Below are 8,758 nucleotides of genomic sequence, written 5' to 3' on the forward strand. Positions count from 1 at the left end.
ACACCCAGCCTGGGGCAGATAACCTGAGTGTAACATAAGAGAGATAGATAGACAGACTTTTCCTTTTTGCCACTATTGCTGTTACTCCTCCCTTTCGCTCTTGCTGTTTTGCTGCCTTCTGGCACCAGGCTGCCATCTGCCATGTGCCGCTCTGTCCTGGGGCCAGCTGAGTAGGGACTGAAACCTGCAGTAACTGAGCTAAATAAACCTTTCCTTCCTTGACTTTGAGTGTCGGGTGTTTGTCCCAGCAATGATAGAAGAGTAACTGAGACACACATTTAACTCAAAAAGAAAAAGAAATTCATAGACCAAAAGTCAAAAAGTGGAAAACAATATTCCATGTGACTGGAACCTAGAAAAAAGCAGGGATTGCTAGGCTATATGTAGATAAAGTGAACTTCAAGCCAAGACTGTTCAAAAGAGATGCGGAATGTCACTACATGCTTGTTAAGGAAAATCTCTGAAAGGAAGAGATAGCAACCATAAATGTATAAGCACCCAAGACCCGTACACTCAACTACATAAAACAGGTATTAACAGATATGAAAAATCAAACACTAACCCTACTGTAATCCAGAACTTCAATGTACCACTGTCACAAATGGACAGATTAACTAGACAAAAAATCAGCAGAGAAATATCAAAATGGAACCAAACTTGTGGACAGGTGTACTTGGAAGATGTCTGCGGAGCGGTCTGCCCCACAACATTGGATGCATGTTCTTCCCAGCTGCACATGGGATGTTCTCCAAAACAGGCCACATGCCAGCTCCCAGAGCATGCTTAAGTGAGTGCGAAGGAACTGAAATTAGCAGACCATAGCACAGTGAAATTGGAAAAGAATGCCAAAAGCCACCACGAAACTCCATAAACACATGGAAATTAAGTAATACTCTCCTGAACAACCAATGGATTACAGATGAAATTAAAGAACAAGTAAACCGTATTTACAATTAAATGACAATGCCGATATGGTATAACAGAATTTATGGGATGCAAGGAAAGCAGTCCTGAGGGAAATTTATAGTGGTGAACTCTCACAATAGGAAAACAGGGTGAGCTCAAACAAGCAACCTAATGTTGAATGTCATGCTTCCAGAAAAAGAACAAGCCAAGCTCAAGCCTCAAACAAGGGAAGATTATAAAGATTATCACAGAAATTAATGCAATGGACTAAGAAAACAGCATGAGGAATAAAGGAATGTAAGAGTTTGTACTATGAAAGATCAGATAAAAGTGATAAGCTCTTAGCCAATCTTATGAAAAAGGGGTAAAAGAATCAAATTCATGCAGTTAGAAATGGAAAGTGTGAAATCACAATGAATCCTGCAGAAACTCAAAAGATTATCAATACCTATTTAGAGAACTTTTATTCTAGGAAGGTGGAAAACACAGAAGAAATGAACAGATTCCTAGATTCATATGAATTACCAAAGCTGAATACAGAGGATATAAAAATTCTAAGTAACCTAATATCAGTTGTTTTAGTCATGGTTTATGAGGGAAAAGATTTAGTACAGAACATATAAGTTATAGGATTATTTTATAATATTTCCCTGAATAGGCAAGTTCAAAAGAGTACAGGAAATATGTCTATGTACTAGAGACCCAAAGAAAGCAGCAGTTGAGGGCCTGAATCCCACGGCAATCCCCCCAAGTCCAGCTGGAGGCCTAGAGCCCATGACCAGTCTGTACAGAGGATCTTCCCTGGGAAGGACCCAAGGTCAGGGGTGGGAGCTAGAAGGCTGAGGGATCTGTGCCAGCAGGCTGAGGGGTCTGCACTGGAGCCAGAACCTGATGCTCAAAGTGGGGACCGGAGCTCCCCCAAAGAGAGCTCAAGCCGTCCTCAGCAACAACAAGGACCTGAAGTCCTCCAACAATGAAAACAGCTGAGTTTGCATCAGGACAGCCAGCACAACAAGCTTTCCCAGAAGATCCACAGCACGCCTTTCTCCCCTCCAGTTCTCTTTTTATGCTGCTGGTGACAATCCCTAGGTGGACCTTCCACACCTGGCACCATGCTGATTCAGCTCAACTGGGTGTTATGAGTTGGCCATTAGTTAACCCAGCACATGAATCAATGAAATTGAGGGTGTAATTAAAAATTTATCAACAAAGAAAAGCCCAGGTGCCAGTGGATCCACTGCTGAATTCTACAAGAATTTAGAGAAGATCTAATGCCGTTACTCCTCGTCCCTTTAATGAAATTAAAAGGGGAGCAATACTTCCAACATCATCCTGGAGGCAAGTATTACCCTGATACCAGAACCAAAGAAGGATCCAGCCAAAAAAGAGAACAATAGGCCAGTCTCCCTAATGAACATAGACACAAAAATCCTCAATAAGATACTAACAAACAAAAAGCAGCAAATCATCAAGAAGATTATACACAACCAAGTCGGATTCATCCTAGGGATGCAGGGATGGTTCAACATATGCTAATAAAGAAATGTAATACATCATTTCCACAGAACCAAAGAGAAAAATCACATGATCATTTCAATAGATGCAGAAAAAAAAAAAAAAAACAACAACTTTTGACAAAGTCCAACACCTATTCATGGTAAAAACCCTGAAGAAAATTGGGACAGGTGGTCTTATCTCAATTTGATAAAAACCATCTATGACAAACCAACAGCCAGCATCATACCAAATGGTCAACAACTGAAAGCTTTCACTCAAAAATCGGGAACAAGCTAAGGATGTCCACTATCACTGCTCCTTTTCAGTATAGCTCTGGAAACATTAGCTAGAGCAATTAATTAAGAGAAAGAAATTAAAGGAATAAGGATAGGAAAGGAAGAAGTTGAATTATCATAATTTGCAGATGACACGATACTCTACACAGAAGACCCCAAGCACTCCACCAAAAACTTGTAGGTCGAATACCAAATTCAGTCACATAGCTGGATACAGTGTCGACAATAGCAAAATCCGTAGCATTTCTGTACCCAAATGACAAACGCACTGAGAAAGAAATTAGGGGAATCACACTTCTCATAATAGCATTCCCAAGATGAAATACTCAGGAAACAATCTGACAAAGGAAGTCAAAGATCTTTATATGGACAATGACAGCACTTTGAAAAATGAAACCAAAGAGAATCTCAGAAAATGGAAAGCTATCCCTTGCTCTTGTTAGGAGGATCCAACATGGTGAAAATGACCATACTCCCAAAATTGTTGTAGAGATACAATGTGATCCTGATCAAAATACCAATAGCATACTTCATAGAACTAGAGAAAGCAATTCTGAAATTTATTTGGAACGCAAAGAGACCTAGAATAGAAAAAAAATTTCTGGAAAACAAATTTAAGGCAGGGCACATCACAATCCCTTAATTTAAATCACACTCTAAAGTTACTGTGATCAGAACAGTATGGCATTGGCAAAACCAAAAAGAAACAAAAACCAAATCAAATCAAACAAGCAAATGCCCACCAGATCTGATCAGCAGAGCAGATAGAAGATGCAGAAACGGCTCCAAACACACTACCTGCTTAATCTTTGGCAAAGGAGCTGAACACCTTTACTAGAAGAAAGAAAACCTCTTTAAAAAAATTCATATTCCCCAAATGTAAAGATCCAATCCATAAGTGGTCATCTGAAATGCGTAGACATTTCTCAGATGGACAAGTAGAAATAGCAAATAAATATATGAAAAAATGTTCGACATCGCTGGTCACTCAAATCAAAACAACCCTGAGATTCCTTCTCATTCTGGAAAGGTTAGCCATGATCAAGAAACCCACCGACAACAAGTGCTGGCGGGGCTGCTGGGAAAAAGGAAGCCGTGCCCGCCGCCGGTGGGAGGGGAGACTGGCGGGAGCGCCGTAGACACGCTGCGGAGAGTCCTCCGACCACCGAGGCCAGCAGTTGTATGTGACCCAGCGGCTCCCCTGCCGGCTGTCTTCCTGAAGGGGCTAACGAGGTCACGCCACAGCAGTAGATGTGGTCACGCCCATGTTCATGACAGCACAGTGCGCAAGAGCTAATTCCTGAAGACAGCCCGAATGTCCACCAGCTGGTGAATGGACAAAGACGATGTGGTTGTTTTATACGATGGAGTACTACTTAGCCGGAAAGGAGGATAAAGCTGAGACATTTCTAGGTAAGTGCAGACCATAATCTCAAGTGAAATAAAGGGGACACACATGTATAAACATCACCTGGTTTCTGTGGCGTGAGAAACCAAACAATATAAAGAAGGACAAAAAAGTATACTTGGAGGTATCAAATAAGAAGAAAATGCAGAAATGGGAGGGGAGCAAGGGACGGGAGAGGGGACAGGACGGGAGGGGGAAGAAATGAGGAAAAGGTGGAAGCAAAGCTTTTGTAAATACAAGGGGGAGCGGGGTTGAGGGGAGAGGAGGGGAATGGGGAAAAGAGTTAAACTACACCACGTACAGGTACCAACTGCCCTGGTGAATGTGGCCATTATGGATATCTAAAATAGCCCAATAAAAGTAACAACAAAAGGTGAACTATTGGAGGAGCCTGCCGCAGAACAGCCGCTGGTCCTGCTGCTGTGGCGAGGGCGGCTGTCGCAGGCCCTGGCCCCGGGCCGCGCTCCCCGCGGGCTGCCATACCTCCAGCCCACAGGGCGCCTCCGTTGCCCGACTGCCTCCCTCCGTCTGGATGGCGAACTCTGGTCTTCGTGCTCCGCTGAAGCAAAAGCCTGGCAAGCTGTCTCAGCGCTTGCATCACCAGCCTCTGCAACGCTGTCTTTTCAGCCACAAAATCCTGCCGTGGAAGTTGTTGCTCTTGTTTTGTGGCAAGAGGGAGAACTCTGCCTGCCCCTCTTTGCCCAGAATTATTTTGTGCATCCCTGGGGTGCCAAAGAACTTCGCGAAAGTGACCCTGATGAACGCGGCAGCCTGGAGTTCTGTTAAGAAGGGGCGAGGGTTGGGCAGATGACCCCCAGCATCTGTGGCGAGCGACGGCCAGGGGTTCGCAGGTATCAAAGTAAAGCCAGGCTCCATCCGCACTATTCTGGCTCCTCCTGGCCCAGAGCTGAGCATTAACCGGAAATAGTGTAGAAATTCTAAGCAGATATTGTGCTTCACGTTTGGGCTACACACATAGGCTTGGCTTCTGATTAGATTTGTCTGAGTAGATCAAGCCCATCCTGTTGATAAATACGACTAAGGGCTATTTGGGACGAGGCATTTTCTTCCGGTTTGCCTTACCCTGGGCTGTGGTCTTCTGGGACCAACTTGATCCTTTTTTTTTTTTTTTTGAGACAGGGTCTCCCCATGTAGCTTGAGGCCTTGAACTCTATGCAGGACAGGCTGAGCCCAAACTCGCAATAATCCTCCTGCCTCAGCCTCCTGGGTCTGCCTCCAAGAAAAGGAAAATAAAATTATTTGAATTTTCTCTGTCTTTTGGTCTAATTTATTGGCTCACTGAGCTTTTCTTTATCAGTGTAGATATTGGCAGCCATAGATTTCTTCTCCATAAGGAACACTTTCTCTACATCCCTAAGGTCTCGTAGCATAGGATTTTACTATGATTTATTTCTAAGAGATTTCTGGTTTGTTGATCCAAAAAACATGTAAGTTTATATATTTTACAAACATATTTACTGAAATACATAACACACTCACAACAGTGCATAATTCTAAAAGAACCGCTGTGTATTTGCAGGGCAAAGGCATCCCTGTAAATGTCACCCAAATCAGGAAATAAAACACAAAGGCGGTAACCTGGGTCTTTTACCTGATCGCCTCCCCTACAGGGTCTGCACTACAGGGCAGGCCACCCTCTCGCTCTTTTCCGTTTGACCCAGGTGTTCCTTGGTCCTTGTTTCCCTTTGAATGAACCAGTGATCTCAGTCCCACTCTCCTCCTGCGTTCACCATTGAGCCACATCTTTGTCCCCTTCTGTTTTCTCCTCGTGGGCCCGGGTCACTCATCCGTAAGCACGCCACCGCTGAGCCTCTTCGTTAGCCCCGTATTTTACCTGCAGAGGACACTGCAGCTGCCCTCGTCTCCGAACAGCTTCCAGAACAGTTTTGCTCCCTAAGTACGGAAGCAACGGTGGTGATCTGACTCCCTTTACCTTCCAAGATTCCGCTGTCACTTGTTCTCCCTGCAGATGTGTGGGCCACACGTTGGTGCTTCTCACTGGCAATGTTACTTCCTGCTTATCCACATAGCTACCTTTTCTGCTGTTCTTCATTTCTTCTTGTAGCTGATGTTCCTACTTGGCGTCCTTAACTTACTAGTTGTAGTGATTTTTAAAAATATTTAAAAAAATATTTAAGGGATGTAGAGTCTCGCTAATTATTTAGACTCATAGTGACGTGCCCGTCTCCGCCTCCCCAGCACTGGGATTGCAGGCGTGCGCCACCACACCCAGCTTCTGGGCCAGCATTGCATGCCTGGGGTTCCAGGGCCAGCATGGCCTGCGGTACTGGGGACTGAGCTTGGGTCCTTGTGCTTGCCAAGCAGGTGCTTCGACTGCTGAGCTATGCCTCAGCCTAACTGTAGGGATTCAGAAGTCCTGTACTCTGACATCAGCATTAGTGTCATCCATGCTTTGTGCTGCTGCTTTTTCTCTGGATGACCGGCATAGTATATTTTATCTGTGTGTCGAGAAGACGCTGTGGAATGTGAGCTTCCAGAAGTCTCTCCATTAATACAGGACTGTGCTAAGGGGGAAGGCAGGGGGCCATCACCAGAGCCTGCTGGGCTCTGGGCACACAGTGTCCCGAAGTTCCCCAAGTGTTGCTGCAGGCCCATATCTTGGTGGAGAACCTGGTCAGGTCCTGAGACACGGTGGAGGTCCAGGCCTGCTGCTCCTGTCTGCAGGCACACGGAGGAGGCTGGCTGGGGCTGAGGCAGCCCCACTGCCCCTCCTGGGATGTCGCCCCCATGGGTCTGACGTGACAGATTTCACTGCTTCTGGCAGTCCTCTGCCAGTGTCCTTCATGCTTCCCCTAGCTCCATATGTGATCCGCGGGACTCCAGGCCCGCGCTTGGTGCTTCCCAGGTGTCCAGTCTGCCGTCTGTTGTAACACTCTCGGGATGTCCTGGGCACCCCAGGGAGAAGAAGTGGCAGGGATGAGGCAAAGGTAGACTAGAAGACAAGAGCTGGGTCAGGTGGTGGCCCACTGTCTGACTGGCAAATGACCCCCTGCTCTAACAACAGTAGGGCACTTCTTTATACCTTTGCAAAGCTAGCATCACGTGACACAAGGCTGCGTCGTGACTGAGAGCTGACACTGACCAGGCGGGATGCTGCTCTCGGGACTGAGGTAGCCCGACTGCGTGAGGCCCTGCGGCCGCGTCCTGCTCTCACACGTCTGACCAATTTCCAGCTCGGCTCCCAGCACTGTGGTGTCCCATGACAGCTGCAATCCTGAAGCCGTCCCTGCGTGGCCACAGGTGCACTGGAACCCGTCCCTCGGCCACCATGTGCTTCCAGGAACATGCCTGCACAGCATCAGCTCACTTCTAAAGGGTTTTTCTTTTCTAAGTTTTTCGCTCCAGAAATTGAGACAATCCATCAACACCGCTTCTGTGACTTATTAGCACCTCAGCCACGGCACTGGATGATTTGTGCTTTTTCTGATTGCTGAGGTGGAAACATCAGGCTGTCTTTATTTACTACATCCTGCTCTGGAGCGAGGTTTGGCCTCCCTTTCAATTTAAAATACATACCATACATGATGAAAATTCAAAACCCACGCACCATCACTAGTCTTCTTCCAAACAAGAACTTCTGATGGCCTCAATCCCAACCACCACTTTCTGTCTTCTGCATTCCCCTTACGTGATAACATGGAGAACCGGCAACGGCGCAGCATTGTCTACGAGGCTGGCCAAGGAGAACGGCAAGGAATGCAGGAACAGCAAATCAAGCACGACCGTGTCTAGCTAGCGCTGAGGGACCGTCCCGAAGGGCCCGTCGCAGGCTGCGACTCTGAGTCCTGCAGAAGAGGCGCGGCCCGCTGCTTGTGTGGAGGTTGCTGAGATTCCCTAGATGTGGGCTGCAGATGGGCCAGTGTCCCGCTCCCGCGCTGGCAAGACCCCTAGCAGAGCACAGCCGAGTTGCCGGGGCCGCTGGTTCTCGGACTCACGCACTGGGATGCCATGGAAGTCAAAGGCATGTGTCTGCCATGGGGGGGACTGGGGGACAGGGTGCACGGGTGTGTCCTTTACACACACCTTACCCCTTACAGAGACACTGCCCGGGCTGCTGGGGACCCAGAGAGCAGCACAGTGAGCCAGGAAGAGTGGGCTTCTTCCTTCCTTCCTTCCTTCCTTCCTTCCTTCCTTCCTTCCTTCCTTCCTTCCTTTCTTCCTCTCTTCCTCCCTGCCCCCTTCCCTCTCTCCCCTCCTTTCTTCCTTTCCTTTCCTTCTTTTTTCTGAGATAAGATCTCACTCTGCTGTTGAGGCTGGCCTTAAACTCACTATGTGTCCCTGGCTGGCCTTGAACTCACAGCCATCCTCCTGCCTCAGCCTGCAGAGTGCTGGGATTACAGCTATGCGCCATCTCACCGGGCCTGGACTCCGCCTCTTGCCAGCCCTTCCAGTGCTTTCTTCTCCTAAGGACCAACCTTGTGTCAGGCGGATCCTGTTCCATAAATGCCAAAGGAGGGCCCCAGGGAGTGAGGAGAGAACTCACGCAGCTTTCCCTGGCTGTGTGCTGGTACCCAGAAATGGGCTGATGGCTGAGGCTCTTCCTTTAGCACCTCTTCTTTTAGCAGGAATCATGGAGTGGATGTTCTTAGCTCTGTTCCTGCCAAGTGGC

The sequence above is a fragment of the Octodon degus genome, unplaced genomic scaffold, assembly GCF_000260255.1.
Source record: "Octodon degus isolate 3935 unplaced genomic scaffold, OctDeg1.0 scaffold00026, whole genome shotgun sequence".
Taxonomy (NCBI): Eukaryota; Metazoa; Chordata; class Mammalia; order Rodentia; family Octodontidae; genus Octodon; species Octodon degus.